Here is a 12,108-nt window from a genome sequence, read left to right as displayed (position 1 = left end):
TGTGTGTGTGTGTGTGTGTGTGTGTGTGTGTGTGTGTGTGTGTGTGTTTAAGGGCCAGTGGACTCCAGGCCAACTAAATCATTAGACCTGGACATCAGTATCTGTTAGAAGTGTCCCAGTTTGGGAACCAATGCCTTAGGCTCTATTATTTTTATGAAAATAAAAACTATGGTAGGGTTAAAAATGCCCCCACCATGTCCATGTGCTAGTAGCGAGAACCTGTGGAAATATTATGTTAAATGGCAAAGGGGCATTAAAGTTTCAGATGGAATTGAGGTTGCTAAAAAACTGACCTTAAAATAAGGAGATTGTTTTGGATTATCTGGGTGGGACTGATATAATCACAAAAGTCCTTAAATGTGGAAGAGGTAAGCAGAATTGTCAGTGTGAGAGAGGAATGTCATTGCTGGCTTTACAGCAATGGAAAGGAAAGGGCCATTATCCAGGGTGTGTGGATGGTGTCTGGAAAGTGGAAAAGTCAAGAAAAATCATTCTCCCTTAGAACCTCCATAAAGGAACTCAACCCATCTGGCACCTTGATTTTAGCCCAGTGTGACGCTTTTCAGACTTCTGACCTCTAGAGCTGTAATACATTTGTGTTGTTTTAAGCCATGAAGTTTGTGGTGATTTTTTTAACAGCAGCCATGGAAAACCAATACAGAGACATTATTGAGAAGACTGGTTAGTACTTGAATAAAAGAGAGAGAGATCAAAGATAATTCCAAGGCTGTATTCCTTAAATACAGTTGTTCCATGGTGAATATTGAACTTTTTTTTTTTTTTTGGTCTCTCTAGCGCTTCTGTTCTGAAGACAGCATCTCCTTCTACCTTCTGTTTTCATTTAGAAATTTTCTCTTCATTTTTTTCCTCCAACTCTGAGTTTCTACTGGGGGGTACCATTCTTAAGTCCCACCTGCACTTTCTCTCCAAGAATGGTTATATGACTCAGCCTCACCCAGTCATGCTCTTTATCTGGTGTTCTAAAAATGGAAACTTCGGGAAGAGAGGTACTTTCTGTCTGCTGACAGCTTGGTAGATGTGAGCCCACAATTTGTCCGAAGCCATGGTTCCAAGTGTACAGAACATGACTTGGAGGTTCTGAAGAGTGAACCCTTCCAAGAGAGGCAGGGTTGAGAGCCTAATCTGGAATTTGAAGCATTCAGTTACTGGTTCCATTTATTCTTAAGGCCAATCATAGACTTCCCTTTCGCAACTTGGGTTACACAATAACTTTCTTTTTGCCTAAGCTACTTCATTTTAGTTTTCGTCACTTCAATCAAAATATTCAGACAAAAAAAATATTCAGACAAATTCAGACATAAAATAAGAAAATAAATCCGTAATCAAATGAAAGTGAACAAACATATATCTGCATCTATTAAAGATGCAAAAAGTATCTTTATTAACACAGTGTTATTGTTTTTTCTTTTAGCACCTTCTGTATGCAAAACATTTTACCAGTGAAGTAACTAGGACAAGGTCCTACTTCCAGGCACTTACAGATTTATTCAGCCTACAGAGTCTGTCTACATTTACCAGTATACATACCCTCTTGCAGTCTGTTCTTACTGCAGTCCCCCTATGCTTATTTGACAAAAGCAGAACAGAAATGAGTTCAGAAAGTCTGGTTTGTAAAATACACAAACGGAAGAATCACAAAGGTTAATGGGAAGAATTTCAGGATATTCAGATCTCTAAGGGCAATGACCAGTCTCTCCCCAAAAATGTTCCTTTCCCATTTCAGTCAGAATACTTGCTGGGAAGGACTATTGGTGTGGCCCTGTGGCAATTCTATTATCCTTAATAAGCCAAATGTTTCTTAGTTCCATCATAACTAAAGTAAAAAGAAGAAAGGAAAAGTAATTTGGAATAAATCACTTCAGGCCCACAGGCCAATTCACTTTGGATTCACTCAGGTGTGTTTGTTTTAATAGCTGATCTGAAGGCATGTGAGATACCACAGCTTACCAGATTTTAAACAGAAAAGTACAGAACTTAAAACTAAGCACGCATGCAGCATGGAATAATAATCAAGTTAGGCTTCTTAAAATGCTAACTGCCAGAAAACCTGAAACCAATAGAGCAAAATTCACAGGACAACACAGGCTGAATATTCTGTTTCTCAGAGGGGCTTTTAAGAAGGCTCAAATTCTGAGGTAGCTCCCTAAAAAGCAGGGTCAATAATGGGTCTTATTTGACAACATGTGTTCTTCTTCCCAAGATATTCGGGTAGGTTTGTTCAAGACTTTTTTTTTTTTTTTTTTTAAGAAAAAGCAGATGTTGTCAGCAAAAGGCCAGAACAGCAGAAGAGTTTGTTCTCAGGGAAAGGGCTGAACTGTAACAGTGGGCAACGGTTGGAAAGTCACCAACCACGTTCTGGGCTCACACAGCAGAGACATGTTAACTAGGGTGCCCTGCACAGGCGGTTTGTGGGTGAGAAATTTCCATGCCGCTTACCATGGGCTGAGGACACCGCGCAATGAGGAGAGAGGCCAGTGGGCGGAATAGTGTGTGGGGAGGTAGGCATGTAAAAGGGTGAAAGGCTCGCGAGGATCTAGGGTGGGTCCAGGGAGAGGCGTGCTGACGCAGGGGGGCTGGCTAGCTTGGCCCCGCGCCATGCTGGGCTTTCTGGAGTGTGAATGTGCGTGGGGTGCACCCAGGGGCCTCGACGACTTCTCTTGCCAGTGTTATTTATAACAGATCTCAAGAGTGGAAAGCTCTAACGCGGTGCCCTGAGCGCTAAGTCTTCCGAACCTAGGCGGCGGAGGCCCCGCCCCTCTGTTTCCCACCCTGCCTGGCCCCTCCCCTCCCCTTCCTAACTCCGCCCGGGCCCCGCCCCCGCCGCTTCCCACCGCCCTTCCCGTCGGCTCCTGGCTCCTCCTGGGCTCGGCGGCAGTGGGAAGGCGCAAGCGCGGTTGGCGGCCGGCAGGAACGCGGAGTAGTGGCGCGGGACGCGCGGTGAGTGCGGTTGCGGCGCGGGGCTCGCAGCCGGGGAACGTGGTTCGGGCGGGCGTCCGGGGAGGGTTCGGAACGTATGCGGGTGGCGGCCCGGGGAGACGTCGGCCCCATAAGGAGAAACCTGCCAGACGTGCGGCAGCGGGGCTGGTCTCGCTGCCGGACAGTGTCCGGCCCCGGCCGCGTGGGGAGCTGAGTGCGTGGTGGCGGGAGCGGGAGAGGGTATGTGTGAGGAGAAATTGAAGGAAAGAGCTCCAGAGGCTGGAAGTCCGGACTCAGGCTTGGCAGAACCGGGAACCTCGCCAAGAGCGCTGGAGGGTGTCCCAGCTTCAAGTTCAGTACCCTCGCTTGGTGCCCCTGAGCGGCGGGCGTCCCGGGCCTGTCCCTTCCCCCGCGCTGCCGTCTCGGAGTGCAGAGTTGCCAGGAACATTCCGCGTCGCGGGGGGAGAGGATTTGGAGGAGGTGGGCTGTCGCCCCAAGCTTGTGCCAAGGAGGGAGTGGCATTCGTGTGACTTTCTTCACCCCGCCCCCGGGAATGTGTCCGTCTTCTGGTACATTGTGCTCATGGACGTTTTAACAAAGGCTATGACTGTTTTCTAGGCAGTGGCTGGTGACAGCGGGGGCGGGTCGGTGGAGGGGGGGCGCACGAGGTCGCGGTGCGGCCCTGGGGGAATGGGGAGCGGGGGGGGGGCAGGCTTGGGGGGAGTGGAAGGAAGGGAACAACCCTCCTGGCTCAGCTTTTTCCTCCTTCCTGGTCCGCTGATTTTGATCAGTGGTAGAAACAACCTCGAGAAGGATGTGAGTGGAAATGAGTGTGTGTGTTCAGACTGGCTGCAGCCATTGGTTTTGTAATTGTGCTGTTGATGTATTTTCTAAGTGTCCCTTAAGGAGAAAGGCGAAATTAATGGAATTTAAGAGGAAATACTTGAACGGAAGGTTGAAGAGGTGGAGTGCCAAAACTTAGAACTAAATTAATGCTTTGAGATAGTTATACTATAAATTAAGCCAAACTTTGAAGGATGTGGAGATGTGAAAGTTAGAGTAAGTGGAAGTTGGTTAGGGTGTGGTTGATTGTTTGGTGTTGGGGATATAAAACACCAGGGCAGGGGCTTCCCTGGTGGCGCAGTGGTTGAGAGTCCGCCTGCCGATGCAGGGGACCGGGTTCGTGCCCTGGTCCGGGAAGATTCCACATGCCGCGGAGCGGCTGGGCCCGTGAGCCATGGCCGCTGAGCCTGCGCGTCCGGAGCCTGTGCTCCGCAACGGGAGAGGCCGCAACAGTGAGAGGCCCGCGTACCGCAAAAACAAAAAAAACGACCAGGGCAAATATTGTAATTTTAGATAAGATTCTGAGGCTTTCATTTTCAAGCTTAGGATCTTTATGGAAAGTAGTATGTGTTCCCAAGCATAGATGTTGATATTTTTACTCATTTGTTTAACTTAATACAATAAAACAAACTGAACTTCTTCCTCCTCCACCCCTTTCCCTCGATTGTGAATCCTGTTTTATAAACATTTACTTTCAGATCTGAAGTGTGTTTAAAGGCTCAGTACCCCCTCCAACCCCCAAATCATGAAGTGAGCACGATTTCTTCTTGTGTTATTGTCATTTTATTCTTTCTTTTACTGTTATTTTAAGTTAAATGCCACTAACATTACCAGATTTGGGGAGGGAGGTGCTAGGGATACTTCCCTTTTCCAGTGGCTAATGAACTCCTATTCATCCCTTCAGACTCAGCCCAATTCACCACTTGGAAAAATTGCCAGATCCATCAGAATGAATTAGTCACCCCCCTTTTCTGCTAAACTGATACTACTGGCCTTATTTCTCTCTTGCTACTGGAACGTCAGTCTTCTGTGTTATCCCAGTACCTAGGGCTGCTGGGTAGGTACTAAGTGCCTAATGAATACACTTAGATGTTAATAAGTGCTGTTGGAAAGATAGTAATTTGTATCACATAAAGTTCATGGGGTAATGGAAGAAATTCAAAATGCTGAAATTATTTAGTATTTGAACAACATTATTTGGAATATGGATAAGAAACAAGTATGGAAATATGTTCCCATGTATTAGTCTGTGGATTATCCTTCTAAAAGAGGTGAAAAAGCTTTGCGGATATCGACAAAATAGACATCAGAAAAAGGCCAATTCTTTTAAAAGGTCAACTTCTGACACTGAAACAAGTGAAAAGTCAACATGAAAGGAAGATTAATCATTTGTAGAAAGACACAAATAGGTTGCTGCTGGAATTTAGGAAATTTGTAAGCGGATTAAGCTGGCCAGATGGTATCTTATGAAAGCTAATGCAACTAAAGAAGCTGTAACCTATTAGACCAATTAGAGAGACTAGTCAATTGCATTATACTCCTCCTAAAAGGTGATTTGAGTATTTGGCTAATGAGTCTCTTCACTTTAGAGTGCCCTCAACAGGCTTGTCCTATTTTCTGCCAGCCAGTTCTCTTCAGTGCACCAGCACCACTGGCCTTCTAGTCACCTCCGGCTCATAACAGGGATTATCTTCCTCTTGCCCCTCACCACTCAAGCTCATCACCCCTACACCTAGCTTTCGTCTGCTAGATGGATTTACCCATCGCAGAGAATACCGTGAGCAAATGTTTACTCAGCTTATAAGTGAAGAAAATTGATACTTTAGTTTTAAAAATGAGTCAGGATTGACTACTTGGTTACTCCAGGCTTCTGTGCCTGCAAAGCAGAAAACCTATTCTGGCTCTTAGTAAACTTGTAAGGTTTCTCCCCTCAATTTATCCCCTCTCCACCTGTATGTAAAAGCTCTTTTTCTTCATGTCACTTTTAAAATATATATATAATATTAACCACTGGTCCCCTCAAAACACTGCAAGTTAGTGTCTGGTTTTTGTCAGTAAAACTTGGGAATCAGAGAGAATGAATGAGTAGCCGCCATAAAACATTTTCTAAAAATGTTCTACATCCTCTGTGGTCTGTAGATTCACTGAAAAAACAAAAAAAAAACCCAACTACTGTGATTAAGGCTTCCTACTTAAAACTTTCCTCACCTGGACTTCCTCCCTTTTTTCTGGTTTTTCCTCTCATTCTTTGACCAGTCAACCTCAGTCACTTCCACTGAGTCTTCTTCTTAGGATTCTGTCCAAGACTCCTTCTTTCCCACTCTTTGCAGGAGACAATAATATGGTGGTCAAGGGCGTGAAATTTGGAGGCAAGATGTTAAAAATCTTTCTCTAAGTGTCAGTTTCCTCATCTGTAAACATGATAATTATAACACCTGATAAGTGAGATCAAGTGTATTAACAGCTTACCATAATATCTAGCACATACTAATTGCCCTAATAATGGTAGCTATCGTTATTCCTAATTGCCATTTCTTATGACAAGTACTATAATTTCACTAGCAGTTAACTTCAAAATATGGATATATTGACATCTACTCTGTTGGAGCTTCAGTCCTGTGATTGTAGATTCCTCCCATATTTCTAAAACAGGTGGCTTAGCACAGTGGTTCCCAAACATCAGCATGCATAATAATCACAAGAATGTGTAGATTTCTGGGCCCCATCCCTGGAGTTTCTGATGTCTGGGATGGGGCCTGAGGAGTTTTCATTTCTTACAAGTTTCCAAATGATAGTGATGCTGCTGACCCTTGGATCACATTGAGAGACACTGATCTAGATGGATTAAGACAAATTGGCAGGGAGGAAGGGAGACCAAAAATATAAAAGACCAAAAAGTTATCGAAGAGAGGAGCATACTTAAAAGCGGGTGGTATCAAATATCTTGTAAAGTTTGGAAAGGATAAAACTAAGAGAACACAGTTGGATTTGGTGACCAGGAGCCTTTTTGTTTGTTTTTCATGTGTGTCAGATACAGAGGGTTGATTTAATTATACTCCTCAGTTGGTGGAATATTATTATTATGACCAGAAAAAACATATGGCAGGTATTTGAGGTAATGGTTCTTAATCTGGGGTGTGCATTAGACTCTGTTAGGGAGTTGTTTTCACCAGCATACTTATGTTTAGTGCCCTTCCCCCCAATGCAAACTCATCAAGTCAGAATTTCAGTGTGTGGAACCTGGGCATGAAAAAATTCCAGGAGATTTTCATGTACGCCCTGGTTAAGAACCACTTTTTTGAACAATGATGGTCAGGAAGTAGAAGCAGTGAAAATAAACCAAGTTTTTGGTAAATTGTTGATGAAGTGAGAAGGGAAGAAAAAAACTGGAGTTTGAGAATTTTAAGGGATCAAGAAAACAGGAATGTGTAAAAAGAGGTAAAAAGCCTGCTGGAGTGTTTGAAGGTGTAATGCTAAGGGGATATAATTGATGAAATAGAGAACTGGAGCCAGAGGGCAGGAGGGAATAGAATCGGGCACCAAGAGAATAGAGGGGAAAAGAATGAGTGGAGAAACATAAATCTAAAAGTAGAGAGGGGAGAAGTTGAAGGAACACTCCTTAAGGGAGGTTGTTTGCACACTACTGTTCAGTGGAACTTAAATAGTCCATGAACTCTATGGATTTTTCAAGGTTAGTAATGCTGGTAAATAAACTAGTCAGTTCAGCTACTCCAGCTGCCTCTAATGGTTACACAGTTGTGTTGTTTCACAACTTTTCTCATTTAGAAGAATTTTTTGAAATTAAGTCTAGACTTGCTGTGCTGTAATGCTGTTGCCCCAGCCCTTGCCATAAGATGACATATCGTAAGTATTTATATGATTATTTTTCAACAAATGTTTGTGTGCCTCTCAGTTGCCAGGCATTGTTCTAAGAACTAAGGATACAGCAGTGAATAAAATATTTGTATTTGATTGGAAATTTCTGTCCTCAAGGAGCTCACATCCTATTTGAGGGAGGAAGATAATAAACAAAATAAATAAATAAAATATAAGTGTGCATGTGTGTGCTCTCTCTCTCTCTCTGTGTGTGTGTATATATATATACATATATACATACACCTATATGTATATACGTGTATGTATGTAAAGTTATAAAGTGTTGCATTCTTTGGAGAAATACAAAGTAGGGAAAGTGAATAGTGGAGCATCTATAGGTATTCACCAGTAGTTGAATAGAGTCTATTGGAGGGTGGTGATCAGGGAAGACTTCGCTGTCAGCAAAGACTTGTAAGAGATGAGAAAACCATTTATTTGGAGGAAGAGCTTTCTGGGCACAGAGAACAGCAAGTACAGAGGTCCTGAGGTGGTACCTTTTTGAGACCTTTTTGCTAGGAATCACAAAACAGTCCTTGTGGTTAGAGTAGCATGAATGAGTGGGGATGAATAATAAGAAACAGGATCAGATAAGTAAGAAGGTGTGTTGGAGGGTGGGAAGAGCATGTAGGGCTATTCAGCTCCTTGTGAGAGGACATTGTAAGGTTATTGAGTGAGAAGGAAAGCCATGAAGCGTTTGAAGAGTGAAATGATGTGATCTGATATATTTTTTGCAAGGATCAATCTGAGTGCTTTGTGGAGAATAGATTATAAGGGGAGCAAGAACAGAAGAGACCAATTTGAGGAGAGGTTGTGGTGGCTCGGACCAAGACAGTATAATGCTGGAGGTATGATAAGTGATCAGATTTCCTGCTCACTTATTGGAAGTGGAATTGGAAGGGGAATGTGACGAAGCATGAGAGTCAGGGATGACGCCGAGGATTTTGATCTGAACAACTAGAAGGATGGAGTAGCTATTTAGTGAGATATGGAAGATTGTTGGAGAAGAAAATTTGAGAGAAGGAAGACCAAGGATTCAGTACTAGGCATGCTGAGTCTGAGATGACTGTTTGATATCCAGGTGGAATTCAGGAGAGTGGCATGGGTGGACAGGAAGCTCTGGGAATGGAACAAATCATTACAAGGAAAGAGAAAGGGTTACTCCTTTGCTTTAAAAACATTAATGAACTGGTTTTTAGAGCATTTTAGGTTCACAGCACAATTGAGCAGAAAATACAGAGTTCCCATATACCCACAAACACACACGAACTCTTCCACTATGAACATCCTGCAACATAGTGGTACCTTTGTTATAAGCAGTGAACCTGCACTGACACATCATTATCACCTAAAGTCCATAGTTTACATTAGAGTTCACTCTTGGTGTTGTACATTGTGTGGGTTTGGATAAATGTTTAATGACATGCATCTACCATTGTAACATCATACAGAATAGTTTTGCTGCCCTAAAAATCCTCTGTGCTCTGCCTATTGATCCCTGGTAACCCTGGTCTTCTTACTGTTTCCATAGATTTACCTTTTCTAGGATGTCATATTGTTGGAGTTCCACAGTATGTGAACTTTTTACATTGGCTTCTTTCATGTAGCAATATGCGTTACTTTCCTCCATGTCTTTTCATGGCTTGATAGCTCATTTCTTTTCAGTGCTGAATAATATTCAGTTGTCTGGATATATCACAATTTATCCATTAATTTACCAAAGGACATCTTGGTTGCTTCCCAGTTTTGGCAACTGTGAATAAAGCTGCTGTAAACATCTATGTGTAGGCTTTTTTGTGGACACAATTGCTGGATAATATGATAAGAGTATGTTTAACTTTGTAAGAAACTGCCAGTTTGTATTCCAAAGTGGCTGTACCATTTTACATCTCCACCTACAATGGATGAGAATTCCTGTTGCTCCACATTTTCACTAGCATTTGGTTTTTTCAGTGTTTTGGATTTTGGTCATTCAAATAGGTGTGTAGTAATATCTCATTGCTTTAATTTGGAATTCACCAACGATATAAGATATTAAACATTGTTTCATATGCTTACTTGGCATCTGTATATTTTCTTTTTCAGGTGTGTGTTCAGATCTTTTGCCCATTTTATTTATTTATTTATTTTTTGAACATCTTTATAGGAGTATAATTGCTTTACAATGGTGTGTTAGTTTCTGCTTTATAACAAAGTGAATCAGTTATACATATACATATGTTCCCATATCTCTTCACTCTGGTGTCTCCCTCCCTCCCACTCTCCCTATCCCACCCCTCTAGGTGGTCACAAAGCACCGAGCTGATCTCCCTGTGCTATGAGGCTGCTTCCCACTAGCTATCTATTTTACGTTTGATAGTGTATATATGTCCATGCCACTCTCTCACTCCGTCACAGCTTACCCTTCTCCCTCCCCATATCCTCAAGTCCATTCTCTAGTAGGTCTGTGTCTTTATTCCTCTCTTACCCCTAGGTTCTAAATGACATTTTTTTCCTTAAATTCCATATAGATGTGTTAGCATATGGTATTTGTATTTCTCTTTCTGACTTGCTTCACTCTGTATGACAGACTCTAGGTCCATCCACCTGACTACAAATAGCTCAATTTCGTTTCTTTTTATGGCTGAGTAATATTCCATTGTATGTATGTGCCACATCTTCTTTATCCATTCATCCGATGATGGGCACTTAGGTTGTTTCCATCTCTGGGCTATTGTAAATAGAGCTGCAATGAACATTTTGGTACATGACTCTTATTGAGTTATGGTTTTCTCAGGGTATATGCCCACTAGTGGGATTGCTGGGTCATATGGTAGTTCTATTTGTAGTTTTTTAAGGAACCTCCATACTGTTCTCCATAGTGGCTGTACCAGTTCACATTCCAACCAGCAGTGCAAGAGTGTTCCCTTTTCTCCACAACCTCTACAGCATTTATTGTTTGTAGATTTTTTGATGATGGCCACTCTGACCGGTGTGAGATGATATCTCATTGCAATTTGATTTGCATTTCTCTAATGATTAATGATGTTGTGCATTCTTTCGTGTGTTTGTTGGCAGTCTGTATATCTTCTTTGGAGAAATGTCTATTTAGGTCTTCTGCCCATTTTTGGATTGGGTTGTTTGTTTTTTTGATATTGAGCTGCATGAGCTGCTTATAAATTTTGGAGATTAATCCTTTGTCAGTTGCTTCATTTGCAAATATTTTCTCCCATTCTGAGGGTGGTCTTTTCGTCTTGTTTATGGTTTCCTTTGCTGTGCAAAAGATTTTAAGTTTCATTACGTCCCATTTGTTTATTTTGTTTTTATTTCATTTCTCTAGGAGGTGTGTCAAAAATGATCTTGCTGTGCTTTATTTCATAGAGTGTTCTGCCTATGTTTTCCTCTAAGAGTTTGATAGTTTCTGGCCTTACATTTAGGTCTTTAATCCATTTTGAGCTTATTTTTGTGTATGGTGTTACGGCGTGATCTAATCTCATACTTTTACATATATCTGTCCAGTATTCCCAGCACCACTTATTGAAGAGGCTGTCCTTTCTCCACTGTACATTCCTGCCTCCTTTATAAAAGATAAGGTGACCGTATGTGCCTGGGTTTATCTCTGGGCTTTCTATCCTGTTCCATTGATCTTTCTGTTTTTGTGCCAGTACCATACTGTCTTGATTACTGTAGCTTTGTAGTATAGTCTGAAGTCAGGGAGCCTGATTCCTCCAGCTCCGTTTTTTTGTTCTCAAGATTGCTTTGGCTATTCGGGGTCTTTTGTGTTTCCATACAAATTGTGAAATTTTTTGTTCTAGTTCTGTGAAAAATGCCAGTGGTAGCTTGATAGGGATTGCATTGAATCTGTAGATTGCTTTGGGTAGTAGAGTCATGTTCACCATGTTGATTCTTCCAATCCAAGAACATGGTATATCTCTCCATCTATTTGTATCATCTTTAATTTCCTTCATCAGTGTCTTATAATTTTCTGCATACAGGTCTTTTGTCTCCTTAGGTTTATTCCTAGATATTTTATTCTTTTTGTTGCAGTGGTAAGTGGGAGTGTTTTCTTGATTTCCCTTTCATATTTTTCATCATTAGTGTATAGGAGTGCCAGAGATTTCTGTGCATTAATTTTGTATCCTGCTACTTTACCAAATTCATTGATTAGATCTAGTAGTTTTCTGGTAGCATTTTTAGGAGCCTCTATGTATAGTATCATGTCATCTGCAAACAGTGACAGCTTTACTTCTTCTTTTCTGATTTGGATTCCTTTTATTTCCTTTTCTTCTCTGATTGCTGTGGCTAAAACTTCCAAAACTATGTTGAATTAGAGTGGTGAGAGTGGGCAACCTTGTCTTGTTCCTGATCTTAGTGGAAATGCTTTCAGTTTTTCATCATTGAGGACGATGTTGGCTGTGGGTTTGTCATGTATGGCCTTTATTATGTTGAGGAAAGTTCCCTCTATGCCTACTTTCT

The 12,108-nt window shown here is 41.9% G+C and overlaps 1 protein-coding gene across 6 annotated transcripts in view; it reads left to right on the top strand.

Annotated features, from left to right (window-relative positions):
* The window catches only part of PRRG1 (proline rich and Gla domain 1), a 266,644-nt gene that overhangs the window by 130,595 nt on the left and 123,941 nt on the right, over positions 1-12,108 (top strand). The window contains exon 1 of one of the 6 annotated variants that reach the window (XM_029241027.1): positions 2,871-2,958. The exons of the other annotated variants lie outside the window; for them this stretch is intronic. The gene's annotated coding sequence lies outside the window, so the exon portion shown is untranslated. Of the gene's footprint in view, positions 1-2,870; positions 2,959-12,108 lie in introns of those variants that run through there. 6 annotated transcript variants of the gene reach the window in all.

The sequence above is a fragment of the Monodon monoceros genome, unplaced genomic scaffold (assembly GCF_005190385.1).
Source record: "Monodon monoceros isolate NGI ecotype Baffin Bay Population unplaced genomic scaffold, NGI_Narwhal_1 Super_Scaffold_22, whole genome shotgun sequence".
In the NCBI taxonomy this organism is placed as follows: domain Eukaryota; kingdom Metazoa; phylum Chordata; class Mammalia; order Artiodactyla; family Monodontidae; genus Monodon; species Monodon monoceros.
The sequence above is the reverse complement of the archived record's forward strand: the minus strand, read 5'-3'. Positions and strand labels throughout refer to the sequence as shown.